Consider the following 23,956-nt stretch of genomic DNA (forward strand, 5'->3'; position numbering starts at 1 on the left):
TTTGAATGTTGTTCAAAATCAAAGTGGAAAATTAAATCACAGGCTGGTCCAACTTAATTGCCTCAAAAGAAGGAAATGATGCTCAGTAGTGTGTGTGGCCTCCTCGTGCCTGTATGACCTCCCTACAACGCCTGAGCATGCTCCTGATGAGGCCATAGATGTTCTTCTGATGGATCTCCTTCCAGACCTGGATTAAAGCATCAGTCAACTCCTGGACAGTCTGTGATGTGACGTGGCATTGGTGGATGGAACAAGACATGATGACCCAGATGTGCTCAATTGGATTTCAGGTCTGGGAAACGGGCAGGTCAGTCTATAGCATCAGAGGATGCTGCAACCCTCTTGTTTTTCCTCTGCTTGTTGCCCAGCTGCAGGCCTGGTGCCGGCACACAGTATTCTATTGATGGAGGCCTTAATTTTGCTGCACCTGGTGAGTTGAATAATCCCTCTCCCATTTTCCCCTTTTTTGTTTTTTTCATCCATAGCATCAATGCCTTCATCATACAGGAACTGCAGACACACTTCAGCCACATGAGGCCTAGCATGGTCATGCATCAGAAGGAACCCAGGGCCAACCGCACCAGCATATGGTCTCACAAGGGGTCTGAGGATCTCATCTCAGTACCTAATGGTAGTCAAGGTACCTCTGGAGAGCACATGGAGGGCTGTGCGGCCCTCCAAAGAAATGTCCCCCACAATATTACTGACCCATGCTGGAGGATGTTGCAGGCAGCAGTACATTCTCCATGGCTTCTCTAGACTTCACAAATATCTGAAATCAAACTACTTACAGTGACAGAAGTCATGCTCCACGCAGCACTTCCAGTAACTCCTTTCCATTGTCCTCTATACAATCTGCCCGTTTCTGATGAAGGTCCGTCCAGGTATAGGACTGATACATTAAATAATTCTGGATTATTTTCTGCAAAGTCCCTCTGAAAGCCAAGTTTTACATTAATTTTCAGATCTACAAATAGCTCTTCAGCCTCATTTGCAAATCAATTCAAAACGAAGATTTCTCAGTATCAGGCCGGGGTCACACATGCGAGTTTTACGGACATAAGAGCGCAGAAACTACGTCCGTAAAACTTGCATTAAATACGGCACAATTATTCTCAATGGGGCTGCTCCTATTAGCCGTATATTACGGTTCAGTATTATACGGCTTTCTACGGCCGTACAAAATCGCAGCATGCTGCGTTTGTCAGCGTATTGCGCAAAAAAATCGCCAATGAAAGTCTATGGGGGCGAGAAAAATACAGATTCCACACGGACCAGCAGTGTGACTTGCGAGAAATACGCAGCGGTGTTAGTGAAAAGTCGGTAATTCAATTGCCGGCTTCTCATTTCTCCTGCACAAACCCGACATGATATGAGACATGGTTTTCATACAGTAAACCATCTCATATCCCCCTTTTTTTGCATATTCCACACTACTAATGTTAGTAGTGTGTATGTGCAAAATGTGGGCGCTGTAGCTGCTAAAATAAAGGGTTAAATGGCGGAAAAACATGGCGTGGGCTCCCGCGCAATTTTCTCCGCCAGAGTAGTAAAGCCAGTGACTGAGGGCAGATATTAATAGCCAGGAGAGGGTCCATGGTTATTGGCCCCCCCGTGGCTAAAAACATCTGCCCCCAGCCACCCCAGAAAAGGCACATCTGGAAGATGCGCCTATTCTGGCACTTGGCCACTCTCTTCCCACTCCCTGTAGCGGTGGGATATGGGGTAATGAAGGGTTAATGCCACCTTGCTATTGTAAGGTGACATTAAGCCAGATTAATAATGGAGAAGCGTCAATTATGACACCTATCCATTATTAATCCAATTGTTTGAAAGGGTTAAAAAAACACACACACACATGATTAAAAAGTATTTTAATGAAATAAACACAGCGGTTGTTGTAATAATTTATTGCTCTCTCAATCCATTTCCAGGCCCTCGCTTGGCAAAATAATAAACGCACAAGATACATACCTTCTGGTGAACCGTCTCGTCCCACGAGCTAATCCATCTGAAGGGGTTAATAATTTTACAGGCAGGAGCCCTGCTAATGCACTCGCTCGTGTCTGTAATCCCCGGCGAATGAATGAAATGTAGGTCATTGACCTACATTTCCTTCAGTCGCGGTGATGCGCCCCCTGGTGGATGTCCTCATATGACCTGGAGCGTGGGAAAAAGTTCCCAGGCTGCAGTTCATGAGAACATCCACCAGAGGGCGCCTCACCGCGACTCAATGTAAGTACAGATCACTGCTTTCCTTTCAGCACCCGGGGGATTACAGGCACGAGCGAGTGGTTTATCGCAGCTCGTGCCTGTAATATTAGTTAACCCCTTCAGATGGATTACTTCGTGGGACGTGACGTTTCAGCTGAGGGTATGTATCTTGTGCGTTTATTATTTTTCCAAGCGAGGGCCTGCAAATGGATTGAGAGAACAATAAATTATTAAAACAACCGCTGTGTTTATTTCATTAAAATACTTTTTAATCATGTGTGTGTGTGTTTTTAACCCTTTCAAACAATTGGATTAATAATGGATAGGTGTCATAATTGACGCCTCTCCATTATTAATCTGGCTTAATGTCACCTTACAATAGCAAGGTGACATTAACCCTTCATTACCCCATATCCCACCGCTACACGGGAGTGGGAAGAGAGTGGCCAAGTGCCAGAATAGGTGCATCTTCCAGATGTGCCTTTTCTGGGGTGGCTGGGGGCAGATGTTTTTAGCCACGGGGGGGGGGGGCCAATAACCATAGACCCTCTCCTGGCTATTAATATCTGCCCTCAGTCACTGGCTTTACCATTCTGGCGGAGAAAATTGCGCGGGAGCCCACGCCAATTTTTTCCGCCATTTAACCCTTTATTTTAGCAGCTACAGCGCTGAAATTTTGCACATACACACTACTAACATTAGTAGTGTGGAATATGCAAAAAAAAGGGGATATGAGATGGTTTACTGTATGTAAACCATGTCTCATATCCTGTCGGGTTTGTGCAGGAGAAATGAAAAGCCGGCAATTGAATTACCGGCTTTTCACAGATATCGCGCTGAATGAAATCTAAATACAGAATATATATATATGTGTCTCAATGACATATATATATATATATATATATATACTGTATATATGTTTTCCCTAACATTTGAGCACATAAATCCATTAGATGTCGGTTTTGCAAGCCTGCGCGAAAATCTCGCAGTACGGATGCCATACGGATTACATACGGAGGATGCCATGCGCAAAATACGCTGACACACCCTGACTACGGATCACTATTTTGGGAACATTTCTCCGTATTACGGCCGTAGTACGGACGTATAATACGTGGCGTATTGTCTTACGCCAAGTGTGACCCCAGCCTCAGAGGAAAAAATTGCTCATGTAGAGGTATTGTTGGACGCTACATATAAATAGTTTGGGGGTTAAATCCTGCAGACTGATTCCCTTTAAGAGGGTGTGATTAATTTTTTGGGAGTCACATCTGCAAATTGCTGATGAGTGCATATCTGCACATTTGTCTGCAGCACGCACCGATGCAAGAACTAAGTGAAATTGAAAGGATGAGACCAATACATGCTTCAATTTTTTCCCCACAAGGTCCTAAGTAAGGGAAACTGGCAGGTTACTTTGGTTTTAACTTCTCTTCAAGGGGTTTTCCACTTTTAGAAAAAAGGTCCCCAAACTATCAGATATGTTTCTTTAAAAAAAACCTGGAACTGGATACTTGTCATTGGTGACATCCCATCAACAGCGAACCACATTGCTGTAGCCAATCACTGAGATCAATGGCTTGTGCTATCTACATCGGCAGGGCTGCTGAGCTGAGTGAGTAGCTGCAGCGTTAATGTCCACTGTTGACGTGATGTCAGCACTGCAGCCAAACACAGACAGGAACAGCGTCAGGGAGCCTGCGTTGGACCTGGGGAGGGTCAGCACTCTCTGTATTTTTTTTTTAAATAGTATCCGATTGTTTGGGGACCATATTTCTAAAAGTGAAAAATCCATTTAGGATACTCCGCAGGACTTATGTGATCCCTGCCCACTTTCATCTACGATTTCTTTCAGTATTCCATTTATACAGTGAAATCACAGAATGTGTCACTAATTTTTGTGATACCCAGTGTGATTTCTTCCGGCTATCTTAATTATCGTTCTTTTATTGGTGATAGAACCATCTTTATTGTTTACTCTATGTGGGGTTGTTACAAATATACCTATCATGGCATAATCAGAAGAATAGACATAAGCCACCATGGCATAATCTGAAGAATAGCCAGCACACACCATGGCACAATCAGAAGAATAGCCAGGAGCCACCATGGCACAATCAGAAGAATAGCCAGGAGCCACCAAGGCACAATCAGAAGAATAGCCAGGAGCCACCATGGCACAATCAGAAGAATAGCCAGGAGCCACCATGGCACAATCAGAAGAATAGCCAGGAGCCACCATGGCACAATCAGAAGAATAGCCAGGGGCCACCATGGCACAATCAGAAGAATAGCCAGGAGCCACCATGGCACAATCGGAAGAATAGCCAGGAGCCACCATGGCACAATCAGAAGAATAGCCAGGAGCCACCATGGCACAATCAGAAGAATAGCCAGGAGCCACCATGGCACAATCAGAAGAATAGCCAGGAGCCACCATAGCACAATCAGAAGAATAGCCAGGAGCCACCATAGCATAATCTGAAGAATAGCCAGGAGCCACCGTGGCACATTCAGAAGAATAGCCAGGAGCCACCATGGCATAATCAGAAGAATAGCCAGGAGCCACCATGCATAATCAGAAGAATAGCCAGGAGCCACCATGGCATAATCAGAAGAATAGCTAGGAGCCACCATGGCATAATCAGGAATGCCGAGAGGTAAGTAGATTTGCAGGTCTACCATCCAGCGGTCACAGAGTACTGCTTCAGAGTACTGACCCTGCCGATAGACCGATTCTCCCATCTCTACACAGCCTCCACAATCACCCAAATTCAACCTAATTGAGATGGTTTGGGAAGTATCTTCTTTTGCTGAACCTAATATTGCTGTATTTTCTACGTCAAACTACTTGCATTTACACACTAACCCACCAATAATTTTAACTTACTGTATGAAAATTGCACTTATTTAACTACTAGCATTTAAGTAAACACAATACTACTGTTAATTCTTGGTTTAGTCTGTGACAAACTAATGTGAGTGTCACAGCACATGGTTTTGCGCTTGTGCAGTATCTAGTTTTGCCGCACCCTATACTGCCGTATTTTCTGCATTTAACTAGCAGCAGATTTAAAAACATTGATATTAATTATAGTTCAATCTGTTAAAAATTTGTGTAAGACCTAATTTTTATATACCGATACTGTGCAGTACCTGACTGCCACACCGAATATTGCCATTTGTATTTTTGCGGTTAATGTTAGTTACGTCTGTGACCATTTAGTGAGGCGCAGCACTCATAACTAGCTCATATACTTTCCAAATACCCAAACTATTGCTACTCCCCAAAAATGGATAATTTTTGGACCACTTGTTAAAAGGCATGCATCTGCCCAAAAAGGCATAATTTTTGTGCTGTTTTATAATTTCACATAGCATAGTCCAAAAAGGATGTAATGTGTTATTATTGTTTGTCACAACAGGTCGCCATATGTTTATTCATAGCCATGTAAAGTACATTGATGACACTTTGGCATTACTAAGACTGGGTTTGCGTGAAAGAGTTTGAAAATGTTAGATACAGTCCTTGAAGACATCAATGTCAAACACATTTATTTTTTGGTAAACTGGTGTCCTTGGAGCACTTTTTTTAGGTCCAAATTAAATTTTCAGCCCAAGTGGATGAAAAAAAAAAATTCACGAAATTCACTCATCATATTTAAACATTGCGCAACAAATTGATAAATTTGGTATAAATAACATCAATGCAGCCTCAAACAAGAATTCCCCTCATAATTTGTCTTGACGAAGGAACTCATGCATATCACAACTACGGTAGGAGGACAGTGCCCCACAAGACATTCAGATATAAGTTTATAGAACAGTAACACTTTACAAGGTAATAATAAACTTGCCACTCATCTGCTATACATTAGGGACTTGGTGGTACCAGAAATGAGACATCAAGGTTCCAGTACAGAAGTCTCTATGTTAGCCACCACTGTGGCAGACATCGGAGTTCCTCATTTCAGATACGTCAGAGATTATGGTGGTCATTTCTCACAATTTTAGCTCCGTGCCCCTATTGTCTCTTTCCATAAGTAAGCAAGTCTCTAGCAATAATTTATTCAACATTGGCTTTGAAAGAAGTGATAAAAATAGGCAAAGTTATGAGGTCTGGTTGGGACAAAAACACACAATAGGGCAATGAAGGTAGTGCTTACTTGGGGAGGTCGTGTAGGGACACAACACCTATAAGAATCTTAGAATTCACAGCTGCAACCCCGTAGCAGGAAGAAAAATTCTTCCAGATGGCAATTCACTTTAGTGGAGATACCTGGGCTGTGCTCGTGGGAATGAAGACTCATCGATGGTATAAAAGTTAGGTTTTATTACACCAATGCGTTTCGGCCCTGGACTTGTACCTTTCTTAAGAATTAAAAAAAATGTATTTTTTTGCCTTAAAAATGTGACAGCCTTGCGCCAAAAAGGTTTGATATGATAAAAATCCTATTTTTATACCATCAAGGATTCTTCATTCCCATGAGCACAGCCCAGGTATCTCCACTAAAGTGAAAATAGGCAAAGTAGCACTTTACCTGCCAATGTATATAATTTTCCCCAGTTGTTAAAACCATTAAATGAGCATCTTTATTTTTCATGTAGATAAGTGATCCCAATTTGATATCCATAATATAATTTATCAAGGGTAAACAAATGCTCCTATGGCCATTTTGATATTTTTCACAGTATATGCGAAACTTCTGGCTTCTTTTCTGGTCTTTACCCATGTTGCTCAGACTAGTCGTCAATGTTTCATTTCTACGATAGCCATAAAAATTAGGAAATACCATTACCATTACACGGCAGAGTCTCCATGCACACGTCACTCAGCCTTGGCCGTCCATGACCTTGCCAGTTTGGATCAGTTTTGGTAGATACTGCCATCTACTGCATATTGGGTACATTGTGCGCTGGTATCAGTGAACTTGAGACCACAAGCCATTTGGCCACATAGTAAAGGCAGTCGGCATCACGAGGACCCGGAGGTTTATACAGTTGGAGCGATTGGACTGAATCCAATAATTAAGACGATTGTCCTAATGCTTTTATCTATATAGAGGGGAAGACACCAAGCACAATAGGGTTGTATCTGGTGGAAAAATTTATCTAGGTGAGAGGTATAGGAATTGTTCACCTGTTGGGGCTGTTTTACCCACAACTGAGGAATAAAGATGTGACAGCTGTTGCAGTACTCACAGGTTGGCAAATTCCACTGTTTAGAACAATTGAAAGGGAGAGGAGCAGTTGTCTACTTTGCTGTGCTAGATTCAAGAAGTCCAGAGGACGTGATGAGGGATTAGACCTAGTGGTTTGCTCTCAACGACGTTGAACCAAGTTCTTCATCAGTGCTATTGTCCACTGATTCACCATTGGTCCATGGCTGTGATGCCCCATTGGGGGGCACGTTCCTAAATATTTGTAGAATGACAAAAATCCATGGTACACATTCATTCCTGCTCTGATTTGTCACAAGTTTGTATCTCAGACTCTTCTGTTCCTCTGCAATCTGAAGCTTACTTTCAATACCAGCAATTTCATATCCACGATGCTGTGATCAGATCTACAAAAATGTTACGCCACAAGTAGATCTATTCTTTTTTCTGTTATTGTGTGGCAGTGGGAATGCATCCTTCTTCTATGGCTTTGTCCCGTTTTCCCTACATATGATCCCCCAGTCGGACATTTGGTGCATTTAACTAAGTAGACCACCAATGAAAGTATCTGGAATCTTGTAGTCATGATGGGAGTTGGGAATCTTTATTTTGCCTGTTCTCATTACGTACAGAGATTTTTTTTTCTGGTTGTGGAGTGTTTTGCTGTTGTTGGAGGAAGTGTAAGCAGGTACAAGGATGCATTAATGCAGGTAAGGCAGAGCAAGGATTAACAATAGTGCAGTTTAATTTATAATAATGAACTCCTCGCAGGGAGGTAACATAGTGAACAATAGGATTATGGTGTAACACAACAGTTTTGTTATTCAACTCCACTTATCGTGACTTGACCTTTCCTTAGTTACGTGCAGTCTGATGAAAGGGGAAATACAGGCAACGGCTGGCACTGAGTCTTCAGGCGTACCCCGCCAACACAAGATCCAGCTTCTGGCGGTAACGGGCGGTCATCGGTTTTGCCCGTTGAGACCCTAGTCCAATAATCTGTGAAGCCGAAGTGGAAAGCGCCGTAAGAGTCTCTGTCCGGTGCGTGCTCCACTGTACACCTGTCAATGGGGAAGGGAAGCACGCCGCACGATCCTGTACCTGGCACTCGCTTGTCGATGCGACCACCACACGGTCCCTCGCTGAGCGCCCGACACCTCACGCGCTCACTGACATTCGGATGCCCTCCCTTAATCTCTCTCACTCTGCAAAACGCGGATCACCCCTGCTTCCTCTTTCTGCCGGCGGGAACCTTCTGCCTTTTCCTGCTCTCTGCCATGTCTTGCCACGCCGCCCCCTCTCACCAGGTCATGGGTCCTGTCCGGCTCCCTATTCTTTTTCCCCGGCAACACTAGACGCAGCCTCGACAGTTTTGAACCCGGCATTGCACAGGTACCCGCAACCCGGTCTTTCTCCTTACACTCTCACACTCCTTGAACTCGCCATTCCACGGACAAGAGCTCCTTCATCAGACGTTCACATTCTTCCTTGAATAATTTGTTGCCAAATAAATTGGTCTTGTTCATAACGAGTGTGAGGTACTCCGGCTGTTGTTCGCTCTCACTGGCACGATTCAGGTTGACTGATAGGAGGCGAGAGAATAGTTTGGTCTGATAAATCTGCCGTGTCTGACGCTTCAGGCCCGGACACTTCCTTGGGACTAGTGAATGGTGAATTATTCAAGTCTGGGGCTGCGGCGAGTGTCGCTTCCTCATCACCATCATCAACCGTTGAAGTGGGTGCTTCGGTGATGTCTGACACTCTCTCTCCTTCCTCAGGACCCTGTGACAGACAGGGCCGTAAGATGCTGCGATGAACTATTCGGGTAGGCGCTCCTTCTTGTTCATGTTGAACTTCATACACCGTCACGCCAGAACCGAATCGGCATTTTACCCGATGCAGGGTCATCTCCCATCGATGTTCCAGTTTTGCCCGGGGCCACTTATCCCGGATCAACATCTAATCTCCTGCCCTTAGAGCTGTCCCTTGAATAGGCTTCTCTTCATGGTGCTGGAGCTCTCGGAACTTCGTCTGTACCAGCTGACAAAGGGTCTGTAGTCGATGTCGATGCTCCCGACCCAGGAAGACACCCCCGTCCGCAGGTAGTCTTCTTCCGGATCCAATTCCAGCTCTGTGATTTCTCGTCCCTTTTGCCTGAACAGCAAGGTATACGGAGTGTATCCTGGTGTACAGTGCACTCGATTGTTATACACCCAGACTAATTCAGCCACGAATCAGGCCGGATCTCTCGGGCCCATTCTGGCTCAGCAGTGGGCGAGGCGGGTACTCCATTGCTCTGGACCATCCCTGCCAAGGCTGCTCCCTCACACGTGCACTTCCGCACCAAATTTGTAAGAAGGTCATAGGCAGTCTAGTACGCAGGCGCTCCTGCAAAGCTTGCTTAAGCGATGCATCCCTGATACCCGCCACAAACAGTATTACATCAGGGGGTTCCACTCCTATCACCCCAACATCATCCCATTTGGCAATATGTGTGTTCACCTCTTGCAGCGCGTTAATGTATTGAGTCACTGACTCCCCTTCCCCATGGACAAGGTGAAACAATCCCATCCGCAATTCCCTTATATTGGTGGGATCCCCATGCAGCTCTTCCTAGATCTGCAACACCTTGTTCAGAGTGTCCCGTTCATGGGGGGGACAAAATATTACAGAACATCTAGCCTCACCGTCCAGGGCCATCACAGCAATCTCTGCTTGCATAGCAAGGGTCATGGGATGAATCCTCAACATGCCTTTAACCCGCTCAGTCCAGTCCCACAGCATTAAATTACTCACTTTTATTTGGCATCTGTTTGCAGTAATGGTTGTAGTTTTCATGCAGCTCTCAACACCTCCCGATTTGCATTGTGATTGCAAGAGGTAACACAGATGGTTTCTTTAGTTCTGCATTTGAATGGTTGTTGGTATTCTGGTGGCTCTTGATATTTGGTTTTGAATTGTTCTTGGGTAGTAGCCTTGATTCAAAAAGGGCCACAAAGGTGTTTGTCTATCTGTAGGGTTGGAACATATCCGATGAGGCTTGACTGTAGATAATAGAGTTTGTGTTTAGGATGAAAGTTGTCCTGTGTAACGTTTGTTGGATGGTCAATTGGCTTTTGGTCCAAGGACACCTCTGTTTTATTGTTCTGAATCTTGATGATTGTGTCCAAAAAGTTTATTTTAGTACAAGAGCGGTTGAGTGTTAAATTAATAGTGGGATGCAACTGACTAAAATGCAAGTGGAACCCAACCCAATCAAGTCCTGATGATTAAAAAATTGTCAATATAAAGGTGACACATTGAGAGCAGGAATTAAATGTGAAGCATGGATGTCACTTCACATCCATTAAGAATGTGCCCCTCAGAGGTTGCGGGGACCGCACAACCCTGGACCAGCCCTCAAACAGAGGACTATAACATTTTCACACTCCTTATCTATGAACTGCCCCCAAAATTTGCTGCCATAACTGTTCTCTCCCCTTCTCATACTGATCGTTCTGCTGCATGTTACTTGTCTTATTTTCTCCCATATTCTATGTCCTGCTCTGTATAAATATGTGATTCTTCAGATATTCTGGTACACGAAGCCTGATGAATAAACCAGACTAGTCTCAAGCTTGTGGTATCTTTTCAATTACTATTATAAAAAGGTAACAACCACTGATGACCAAATTCTGAGTATTTTTGTATCTATTGGCCAATGTGACACAAAGATATATCGTTCCATAAACATTTTTATCTATATCTATCTGTTGGGCGCATGGAGATTAGCAGTAAACGACTGACTCAGACAGAATTGAAGTATTCAGTGAACATCGTCAAATGTGGGCAAAGCGCATTAGCAAGGGAGGGGGAGGAGGTGAGCTGTGACATCAACTATTGTGAATGGCGGATCCCGTGTTATCACTTATGTATAGCGAAAGGTGTTATCCTGTCTGTGAGGAGTATGAGACTGCTGTAAAGCTAACAGCACAGAACAAGAAGGGTATAGGTATTATTGAGTGAGGCCACTGTGAAGGACCAGTTGCAATGTTCATATTTTCTTTTATATGGTGATAGTACAAAATAAGATATGATTTTCTTTCAATTTTCCACACATTTAACATTAAGTCTGATTTACACGAGACATTTTCTGATTCCCTTTAACCCCTTCATGACTTTGGATATACATAGTAGGTCTTGGATGGCTCGCACTTACCGACCTTGGATGCAGTGAGTACATCCAGGTGATTTTGCGCGCACAGAGGCTGTGCATATGTGTTCGTCGCCGGGTGTCAGCTGATTCTGATAGCTGACACCCAGCACTTTAACCGCCTAAATACTGCGATCACAGCATTTTGCAGGCATGCAGAAGCAGGAAGCCCCCTCTGCACTTTGATGCCATCATCGTGGGGGCCTTGTCATTGCCATGGTGACTCGATGTCATTATGATGACACCTGGGTCACCAGGCTACGACAAGCACCCTCAGACCATGCACACAGCACGGTCTCGGGCTTGTGTCAGTGCAGCACTGACGGTTATAAGCCATTACAATGCTCGTGCAATGCAACGGATTATAACAATGATCAGGCTGCTGAAAGTGAAAGTCCCATAGTGAGACAAAGTAAAAAAAAGTTAAAAATTAAAAGAAAAAATAATGAATTATTTTTTTCCAAAAATCTGAAAATAAAAATACATATTGTGCGGATTCTATTTTTATGTTAAAAAATAAAATACATGTGGGATGCCATCTTCTTGAGACTGAGGGCTGCAGCTGCCAGAAGATCGGCTTGTGGTGTAAACCATGGAGGTAACATAAAGCGGGACTGTCAGGCCCTCTCTCCACTCTTGCCCCTGAGTGCCCGAGCTGGAGCTGCCTCTCCACTCTATCCCTCCGCTAGTCGCTAGTCCCTGGCGCCGGCACACCGAACGGTGCAGAACCCCGCCACAAACTCCCCGGACATTTCCCACAAGCTCCTCTAAACTTGCAGGGAGGATGCCACAAACAGGCAGCACACAGCATCCACTCACCGCTGAGGAGCTCTGCCGGCTTCTTCTGCTCTCCCCACCGTACGGGTTGTCAGCAGGCTGGACCAGGGGCTGCGGTGGTGCTGGGAGTTTTCCCGCCACAAACCAGCTCCATATTGAAAGACGCCACAGAGCGCTGAGGACCTGCAGATTCTAACCGCAGTTAGAAGTGTGGTGGCACCTCATAGCGGTCCCTGCCACTCAAGAGGGGACATTTGAAGAAGGAAGAAGAGGAAAGTAATAATATAAAACAACATGGAGAGGGGACAGTACGCTATTGGGAGAAGAGAGTGAGGAGGAAGTGGAGGAGGAAAATAAAAGAGGTCAGAGAGGATAAGAAGGGACAAGGGAGAAAACGTCCTCATTACTTAATGGGCCATTATCCCCAGAATTCACTGACTTTAAGATTTCTCTACAAGTTTCCCTAAAAAACATTATCTCTGGACTACAATACGAACCACATAATTGTCGGAGATAAGGACTATTTACAAGTATTGAACTGTCCCTGAAACACACACTGTCTAGCACTACTAGAAACTCTCTGCACTACAAGATTATACTGAAAATTTTCTTTGCACGGTGTGAGCATACTTCAACTATTAAGACTAATATTACCAACTTTAATGTCTTTTTACAGCATCTATTAAAACATCTATAAACCAAACTGACTTCCCCCACCCCCCCACCTGTCATGATTCTCAATGGCGAGAGAACATAGCCCAGCATATATGAGAACTAGCTCTTGGAAGATGGAAACTATACTGACCATGAACTAAACCTGCCGCACAACTAGAAGTGGCCGGGTAGCATGCCTACGTTTTTTTTTTTCCCTAGATGCCCAGCGCCAGCCGGAGAACTACCTAATCCTAGCAGAGGAAAAGACAGTCCTGGCTCACCTCTAGAGAAATTTTCCCAAAAGGCAGACAGAGGCCCCCACATATATTGGCGGTGATTTTAGATGAAATGACAAACGTAGTATGAAAATAGGTTTAGCAAAAATCGAGGTCCGCTTACTAGATAGCAAGAAGACAGAAAGGGCACTTTCATGGTCAGCAGAAAACCCTATCAAAACACCATCCAGAAATTACTTTAAGACTCTAGCATTAACTCATAACACCAGAGTGGCAATTTCCGCTCACAAGAGCTTTCCAGACACAGTAACGAAACAGCAGCTGTGAACAGGAACAAAATGCAAAAACACACAAGGACAAAAGTCCAACTTAGCTGGGAGTTGTCTAGTAGCAGGAACATGCACAGAAAGGCTTCTGATAACATTGTTGACCGGCATGAAACTGACAGAGGAGCAAGGTTATATAGCGACTCCCACATCCTGATAGGAGCAGGTGAACAGAGGGGATGATGCACACAAGTACAATTCCACAAGTGGCCACCGGGGGAGCCCAGAATCCAATTTCACAACAGTACCCCCCCCCTCAAGGAGGGGGCACCGAACCCTCACCAGAACCACCAGGGCGATCAGGATGAGCCCTATGAAAGGCACGGACAAGATCGGAGGCATGAACATCAGAGGCAGTGACCCAAGAATTATCCTCCTGACCGTATCCCTTCCATTTGACCAGATACTGGAGTTTCCGTCTGGAAACACGAGAGTCCAAGATCTTTTCCACAACGTACTCCAACTCACCCTCAACCAACACCGGAGCAGGAGGCTCAACGGAAGGCACAGCCGGTACCTCATACCTGCGCAACAATGACCGATGAAAAACATTATGAATCGAAAAGGATGCAGGGAGGTCCAAACGGAAGGACACAGGGTTAAGAATCTCCAATATCTTGTACGGGCCGATGAACCGAGGCTTAAACTTAGGAGAAGAAACCCTCATAGGGACAAAACGAGAAGACAACCACACCAAGTCCCCAACACAAAGCCGAGGACCAACACGACGACGGCGGTTGGCAAAAAGCTGAGTCTTCTCCTGGGACAACTTCAAATTGTCCACCACCTGCCCCCAAATCTGATGCAACCTCTCCACCACAGCATCCACTCCAGGACAATCCGAAGATTCCACTTGACCGGAGGAAAATCGAGGATGAAACCCCGAATTACAGAAAAACGGGGACACCAAGGTGGCAGAGCTGGCCCGATTATTGAGGGCGAACTCCGCCAAAGGCAAAAAAGCAACCCAATCATCCTGATCCGCAGACACAAAACACCTCAAATATGTCTCCAAGGTCTGATTAGTCCGCTCGGTCTGGCCATTAGTCTGAGGATGGAAAGCAGACGAAAAAGACAAATCTATGCCCATCCTAGCACAGAATGCCCGCCAAAATCTAGACACGAATTGGGTCCCTCTGTCAGAAACGATATTCTCCGGAATACCATGCAAACGAACAACATTTTGAAAAAACAGAGGAACCAACTCGGAAGAAGAAGGCAACTTAGGCAAGGGAACCAGATGGACCATCTTAGAGAAACGGTCACACACCACCCAGATGACAGACATCTTATGAGAAACAGGCAGATCCGAAATAAAATCCATCGAGATGTGCGTCCAAGGCCTCTTCGGGATAGGCAAGGGTAACAACAATCCACTAGCCCGAGAACAACAAGGCTTGGCCCGAGCACAAACGTCACAAGACTGCACAAAGCCTCGCACATCTCGTGACAGGGAAGGCCACCAGAAGGACCTTGCCACCAAATCCCTGGTACCAAAGATTCCAGGATGACCTGCCAACGCAGAAGAATGAACCTCAGAGATGACTCTACTGGTCCAATCATCAGGAACAAACAGTCTACCAGGTGGGCAACGATCAGGTCTATCCGCCTGAAACTCCTGCAAGGCCCGCCGCAGGTCTGGAGAAACGGCAGACAATATCACTCCATCTTTAAGGATACCTGTGGGCTCAGAATTACCAGGGGAGTCAGGCTCAAAACTCCTAGAAAGGGCATCCGCCTTAACATTCTTAGAACCCGGTAGGTAAGACACCACAAAATTAAACCGAGAGAAAAACAACGACCAGCGCGCCTGTCTAGGATTCAGGCGCCTGGCAGACTCAAGGTAAATTAAATTTTTGTGGTCAGTCAATACCACCACCTGATGTCTGGCCCCCTCAAGCCAGTGACGCCACTCCTCAAAAGCCCACTTCATGGCCAAAAGCTCCCGATTCCCAATATCATAATTCCGCTCGGCGGGCGAAAATTTACGGGAAAAAAAAGCACAAGGTCTCATCACGGAGCAGTCGGAACTTCTCTGCGACAACACCGCCCCAGCTCCGATTTCAGAAGCGTCGACCTCAACCTGAAAAGGAAGAGCAACATCAGGCTGACGCAACACTGGGGCGGAAGAAAAGCGGCGCTTGAGCTCCCGAAAGGCCTCCACAGCATCAGGGGACCAATCAGCAACATCAGCACCCTTCTTAGTCAAATCAGTCAATGGTTTTACAACATCAGAAAAACCAGCAATAAATCGACGATAAAAGTTAGCAAAGCCCAAAAATTTCTGAAGACTCTTAAGAGAAGAGGGTTGCATCCAATCACCAATAGCCTGAACCTTGACAGGATCCATCTCGATGGAAGAGGGGGAAAAAATGTATCCCAAGAAGGAAATCTTTTGAACCCCAAAAACACACTTAGAACCCTTCACACACAAGGAATTAGACCGCAAAACCTGAAAAACCCTCCTGACCTGCTGGACATGAGAGTCCCAGTCATCCGAAAAAATCAGAATATCATCCAGATACACAATCATAAATTTGTCCAAATAATCGCGGAAAATGTCATGCATAAAGGACTGGAAGACTGAAGGGGCATTTGAAAGACCAAAAGGCATCACCAAATACTCAAAATGGCCCTCGGGCGTATTAAATGCGGTTTTCCACTCATCCCCCTGCTTGATTCGCACCAAATTATACGCCCCACGGAGATCTATCTTAGAGAACCACCTGGCCCCCTTTATACGAGCAAACAAATCAGTAAGCAGTGGTAACGGATATTGATATTTAACCGTGATTTTATTCAAAAGTCGATAATCAATACACGGCCTCAAAGAGCCGTCTTTCTTAGACACAAAGAAAAAACCGGCTCCTAAGGGAGATGACGAAGGACGAATATGTCCCTTTTCCAAGGACTCCTTTATATATTCTCGCATAGCCGCGTGTTCAGGCACAGACAGATTAAATAAACGACCCTTAGGGTATTTACTACCCGGGATCAAGTCTATGGCACAATCGCACTCCCGGTGCGGAGGTAGTGAACCAACCTTGGGTTCTTCAAAAATGTCACGAAAGTCAGACAAGAATTCAGGAATCTCAGAGGGAATAGATGATGAAATGGAAACCAAAGGTACGTCCCCATGAGTTCCTTTACATCCCCAGCTTAACACAGACATAGCTCTCCAGTCGAGGACTGGGTTATGAGATTGCAGCCATGGCAATCCCAGCACCAAAACATCATGTAGATTATACAGCACCAGAAAGCGAATAACCTCCTGGTGATCCGGATTAACACGCATAGTCACTTGTGTCCAGTATTGTGGTTTATTACTAGCCAATGGGGTGGAGTCAATCCCTTTCAGAGGTATCGGAGCCTCCAATGGCTCCAAATCATACCCACAGCGTTTGGCAAAGGACCAATCCATAAGACTCAAAGCAGCGCCAGAGTCGACATAGGCGTCCGCGGTAATAGATGACAAAGAACAAATCAGGGTCACAGATAGAATAAACTTAGACTGTAAAGTGCTAATTGAAACAGACTTGTCAGGCTTCTTAGTACGCTTAAAGCATGCTGATATAACATGAGTTGAATCACCACAATAGAAGCACAACCCATTTTTTCGTCTAAAATTCTGCCGCTCGCTTCTGGACAGAATTCTATCACATTGCATATTTTCTGGCGTTTTCTCAGTAGACACCGCCAAATGGTGCACAGGTTTGCGCTCCCGCAGACGCCTATCGATCTGAATAGCCATCGTCATGGACTCATTCAGACTCGCAGGCACAGGGAACCCCACCATAACATCCTTAATGGCATCAGAGAGACCTTCTCTGAAAATCGCCGCCAGGGCGCACTCATTCCACTGAGTAAGCACAGACCATTTGCGGAATTTTTGGCAGTATATTTCAGCTTCATCTTGCCCCTGAGACAAGGACATCAAGGCCTTTTCCGCCTGAAGCTCTAAATGAGGTTCCTCATAAAGCAACCCCAAGGCCAGAAAAAACGCATCCACATTGAGCAACGCAGGATCCCCTGGTGCCAATGCAAAAGCCCAGTCTTGAGGGTCGCCCCGGAGCAAGGAAATCACAATCCTGACCTGCTGTGCAGGGTCTCCGGCAGAGCGAGACTTCAGGGACAAAAACAATTTGCAATTATTTTTAAAATTTTGAAAGTGAGATCTATTCCCCGAGAAGAATTCAGGCAAAGGAATTCTAGGCTCAGACATAGGTGCATGAACAACAAAATCTTGCAAATTTTGTACCTTTGTGGCGAGATTATTCAAACCTGTAGCTACACTCTGAAGATCCATTTGAAACAGGTGAACACAGAGCCATTCAAGGATAAGAAGGAGAGAAAGAGAGGAAGGCTGCAGTATAGGCAGACTAGCAAGTGATTCAATTAAGAGCACACTCAGAACTAGAGGAAAAAAAAATTGTAGCAGACTTCTTTTTTCTCTCCTTTCTCAGCCAATAATTTAACCCTTTTTTTTGGCCGGTCAAACTGTCATGATTCTCAATGGCGAGAGAACATAGCCCAGCATATATGAGAACTAGCTCTTGGAAGATGGAAACTATACTGACCATGAACTAAACCTGCCGCACAACTAGAAGTGGCCGGGTAGCATGCCTACGTTTTTTTTTTCCCTAGATGCCCAGCGCCAGCCGGAGAACTACCTAATCCTAGCAGAGGAAAAGACAGTCCTGGCTCACCTCTAGAGAAATTTTCCCAAAAGGCAGACAGAGGCCCCCACATATATTGGCGGTGATTTTAGATGAAATGACAAACGTAGTATGAAAATAGGTTTAGCAAAAATCGAGGTCCGCTTACTAGATAGCAAGAAGACAGAAAGGGCACTTTCATGGTCAGCAGAAAACCCTATCAAAACACCATCCAGAAATTACTTTAAGACTCTAGCATTAACTCATAACACCAGAGTGGCAATTTCCGCTCACAAGAGCTTTCCAGACACAGTAACGAAACAGCAGCTGTGAACAGGAACAAAATGCAAAAACACACAAGGACAAAAGTCCAACTTAGCTGGGAGTTGTCTAGTAGCAGGAACATGCACAGAAAGGCTTCTGATAACATTGTTGACCGGCATGAAACTGACAGAGGAGCAAGGTTATATAGCGACTCCCACATCCTGATAGGAGCAGGTGAACAGAGGGGATGATGCACACAAGTACAATTCCACAAGTGGCCACCGGGGGAGCCCAGAATCCAATTTCACAACACCCACCCCCCTGAAACTCAACAAGGAGGGCATGGGCAGCCTTGGTGGGTTGTGACAATGACGCACTGAGGCTGACACCTTGGGCACGAATATGCACTCAAAAATATAGTAAATCTCCATGTTTAGAGATGTTGGATACATTAAGTCTTTAACCCCTTCACCCCAAAGCCTGTTTTCACCTAAGTGACACGGCCAATTTTTACAATTCTGACCACTGTCACTTTATGAGGTCATGACTCTGAAACGCTTCAACGGATCCTGGTGATTCTGAGATTGTTTTCTCGTGACATATTGTACTTTATGATAGTGGTAAAACTTCTTCGATATGACTTGCATTTATTTGTGAAAAAAACAGAAATTTGTCGAAAATTATGAAAATTTAGCAATTTTCAAATTTTTCGTTTTTATGCCCTTAAATTAGAGATTTATATCACATAATATAGTTAATAAACAACATTTCCCACATGTCTGCTTTACATCAGCACAATTTTGGAAACATAATTTTTTTTGTTAGGGAGTTATAAGGGTTAAAAGTTGACCAGCGATTTCTCATTTTTGCAACAAAATTTGCAAAACCATTTTTTTTACGGACCACCTCACACTTGAAGTGACTTTGAGGGGTCTATATGACAGAAAATGCCCAAAAGTGACACCATTCTAAAAACTGCACCCCTCAAGGTACTCAAAACCACATTCAAAAAGTTTATTAACCCTTCAGGTGCTTCACAGGAATTTTTGGAATGTTTAAAAAAAATTGAACATTTAACTTTTTTTTCACAAAATTTTTACTTCAGATCCAATTTGTTTTATTTTACCAAGGGTAACAGGAGAAATTGGACCAAAAAAGTCGTTGTACAATTTGTCCTGAGTACGCCGATACCCCAGATGTTGGGGTAAACCATTGATTGGGCACATGGCAGAGCTCGGAAGGGAAGGAGCGCCATTTGACTTTTCAATGCAAAATTGGCTGGAATTGAGATCGGAACCCATGTCGTGTTTGGAGAGCCCCTGACGTGCCTAAACAGTGGAAACCCCCACAAGTGACACCATTTTGGAAATTAGACCCTCTAAGGAACTAATCTAGATGTGTGGTGAGCACTTTGAACCTCCAAGTGCTTCACAGAAGTTTATAATGTAGAGCCGTAAAAAAAATTAATATTAATTTTCACTAAAAATTATCTTTTTGCCCCAAATTTTTTATTTTCCCAAGGGTAGCAGGATAAATTGGACCCCAAAAGTTGTTGTGCAATTTGTCCTGAGTACGCTGATACTTCATATATGGGGATAAACCACTGTTTGGGCGCATGGCAGAGCTCGGAAGGGAAGGAGCGCCATTTGACTTTTCAATGCAAAATTGGCTGGAATTGAGATCAGAACCCATGTCGTGTTTGGAGAGCCCCTGACGTGCCTAAACAGTGGAAACCCCCACAAGTGACACCATTTTGGAAAGTAGACCCTCTAAGGAACTAATCTAGATGTGTGGTGAGCACTTTGAACCTCCAAGTGCTTCACAGAAGTTTATAATGTAGAGCCGTAAAAAAAAATTAATATTAATTTTCACAAAAAATGATCTTTTTGCCCCAAATTTTTTATTTTCCCAAGGGTAGCAGGATAAATTGGACCCCAAAAGTTGTTGTGCAATTTGTCCTGAGTATGATGATACGTCATATATGGGGATAAATCACTGTTTGGGCGCATGGCAGAGCTCGGAAGGGAAGGAGCGCCATTTGACTTTTCAATGCAAAATTGGCTGGACTTGAGATCGGAACCCATGTCATGTTTGGAGAGCCCCTGACGTGCCTAAACAGTGGAAACCCCCACAAGTGACACCATTTTGGAAAGAAGACCCCCTAAGGAACTTATCTAGATGTGTGGTGAGCACTTTTAACCCCCAGTTGTTTCACTAAAGTTTAGAATGTAGCGCCGTGAAAATTAAAAAATCATTTTTTCTTTCCACAAAATGATGTTTTAGCCCGCAATTTTTTTTTCCCCAAGGGTAACAGGAGAAATTGGACCACAAAAGTTATTGTCCAATTTGTCCTGAGTACGCTTATACCCCATACATTGGGGGGAACCACTGTTTGGGCGCACGGCAGAGCTCGGAAGGGAAGGAGCGCCGTTTGAAATGCAGACTTAGATGGATTGGTCTGCAGGTGTCATGTTGCATTTGCAGAGCCCCTGATGTACCTAAACAGTAGAAACCCCCCACAAGTGACCCCATATTGGAAACTAGACCCCCCACGGAACTTATCTAGATGTGTTGTGAGAACTTTGAACCAACAAGTGTTTCACTACAGTTTATCACGCAGAGCCGTGAAAATAAAAAATATTTTTTTTTCCACGAAAATTATATTTTAGCCCCCATGTTTTTATTTTCTCAAGGGTAAGGCTGGTTTCACACTTGCGTTTTTATCTGCATGCGTTTTTTAAAAAAACGCATGTGTGAAAAAATGCATGTAAACGCGGTAAAACGCATGCGTTTTTATAGAAAAACACAAGAAAACAAGAAAAAACCAAAAAACCCTAACCCTAACCCTAACCCTACCACTATCGCTACCCCTAACCCTAACCTGAAATACGTGGCACTGAAATACGTGCCACTGAAATACGTTTCTATACGTATATACGTATAAGTGCCACGATATTTCAGTGGCCACGTATATAAGTGCCACGTATATAAGTGCCACGTATATAAGTGCCACGTATATAAGTGCCACGTATTTCACGTAAATGCCACGATATTTCAGTGGCCACGTATATAAGTGCCACGCATATAAGTGCCACATATATAAGTGCCACGTATATAAGTGCCACGTATATAAGTGCCACGTATATAAGTGCCACGTATTTCACGTAAATGCCACGATATTTCAGTGCCATGTATTTCACTGAAATATCGTGGCACTGAAATATCGTGGCACTGAAATATCGTGGCACTGAAAGACGTGGCACTGAAAGACGTGGCACTGAAAGACGTGGCACTGAAAGACGTGGCACTGAAAGACGTGGCACTGAAAGACGTGGCACTGAAATACGTGGCACTATGACTGTCAGAAAATGTTCATTAAACGGTTAGGGGTGAGTTTAGGGGTAGGGTTAGGGTTTGGATCTCTTTATCACCTTGATGGTGGTGGGTGACTTTTCAGTGTGTGTTCTGGTTTTTTTCTATAAAAACGCATGCGTTTTAACGCAAACAAACGCGTTGAGATCGGACGCCATGTCGCGTTTGGAGAGCCCCTGATGTGCCTAAACAGTGAAAACTCCCCAATTCTAACTGAAACCCTAACCCCAACCCTAACCCCAGCCCTATCCCTAGCCCTAACCCCAACCCTAACCCTAGTCCTAACCCTAGCGCTACTTTCACACTAGCGTTTTTTTGCATACGTCGCAATACGTCGTTTTGGCGAAAAAACGCATCCTGCAAAGTCATCTGCAGGATGCGTTTTTTCCCCATAGACTAACATTAGCGACGTATTGACACACGTCACAAGCGTCGTGCGACGGTTGCGTCGTGTTGTGGCGGACCGCCGGCAGCAAAAAACGTTACATGTAACTTTTTTTGTGCCGACGGTCCACCATTTCCGACCGCGCATGCGCGGCTGGAACTCCGCCCCCACCTCCCCGCACCTCACAATGGGGCAGCGGATGCGTGGAAAAACAGCATTCGCTGCCCCCATTGTGCGGCGCTTGCACAGTATGCGTCGGTATGTCGGGCCGACGCAGCGCGACGGCCCCGTACCGACGCTAGTGTGAAAGTAGCCTAACGGGAAAATGGAAATAAATATATTTTTTTAAATTTTATTATTTTTCCCTAACTAAGGGGGTGATGAAGGGGGATTTGATTTACTTTTATAGCGTTTTTTGGGCGGATTTTTATGGTTGGCAGCCATCACACACTAAAAGACGCTTTTTATTGCAAAAAATAGTTTTTGCATCACCACATTTTGAGAGCTATAATTTTTCCATATTTTGGTCCACAGAGTCATGTGAGATCTTGTTTTTTGCAGGACGAGTTGACGTTTTTACTGGTACCATTTTCGGGTACATGACATTTTTTGATCGCTTTTTATTCCGATTTTTGGGAGGCGGAATGAACAAAAACCAGCAATTCCTGAAATTCTTTTAGGGGGGGCGTTTATACCGTTCCGCGTTTGGTAAAAAGGATAAAGCAGTTTTATTCTTCGGGTCAGTACGATTACAGCGATACCTCATTTATGTAATTTTATGTTTTGGCGCTTTTACACAATAAAAACTATTTTATATAAAAAAAATAATTGTTTTTGCATCGCTTTATTCTGAGGACTATAACTTTTTTATTTTTCTGCTGATAATGCTGTATGGCGGCTTTTTTTTTGCGGGACAAGATGACGTTTGCAGCGGTACCATGGTTATTTATATCCGTCTTTTTGATCGCGTGTTATTCCACTTTTTGTTTGGCGGTATGAGAATAAAGCGTTGTTTTTTGCCTCGGTTTTTTTTTTTTTTTTTTTACGGTATTCACTGAAGGGGTTAACTAGTGATATAGTTTTATAGGTGGGGTCGTTACGGACGCGGCGATACTAAATATGTGTACTTTTATTGTGTGTTTTTTTTTTTATTTAGATAAAGAAATGTATTTATGGGAATTTTTTTTTTTCTTTATTTAGGAATTTTTTTTTTATTTTTTTTTACACATGTGGAAAAATTTTTTTTTAACTTTTTTACTTTGTCCCAGGGGGGGACATCACAGATCGGTGATCTGACAGTGTGCACAGCACTCTGTCAGATCACCGATGTGACAAGCACATTGCAGAGGCTTGCCGGCGCCTGCTATGAGGAATTCTCAGCAGACGCCGGCAAGCAGGGTCATCTCATGACCCGGAAGGAGTCCGGCGGCCATCTTGGATCCGGGGACTCCTTCCAGGTCACCGGAGCAGCGCGATCTAATCGCGCTGCTCCGGTGGGAGAGCGCAGGGAGCCCCCGTCCCTGCGCGATCCCCCTCTATGCCGCTGTCACTATTGACAGCGGCATCAGAGGGGTTAAATGCCCGCGATCGGCGACAGCGCCGATCGTGGGCATTGCTGCGGGGTGTCAGCTGTCATATACAGCTGACACCCGCACCCGATCACCGCGGCGCTCAGCGCGAGACCGCGGTGATCGGGGCGCCGTACCAGTACTGCGGCTGGCA

Source organism: Ranitomeya variabilis, chromosome 5, assembly GCF_051348905.1.
Source record: "Ranitomeya variabilis isolate aRanVar5 chromosome 5, aRanVar5.hap1, whole genome shotgun sequence".
In the NCBI taxonomy this organism is placed as follows: domain Eukaryota; kingdom Metazoa; phylum Chordata; class Amphibia; order Anura; family Dendrobatidae; genus Ranitomeya; species Ranitomeya variabilis.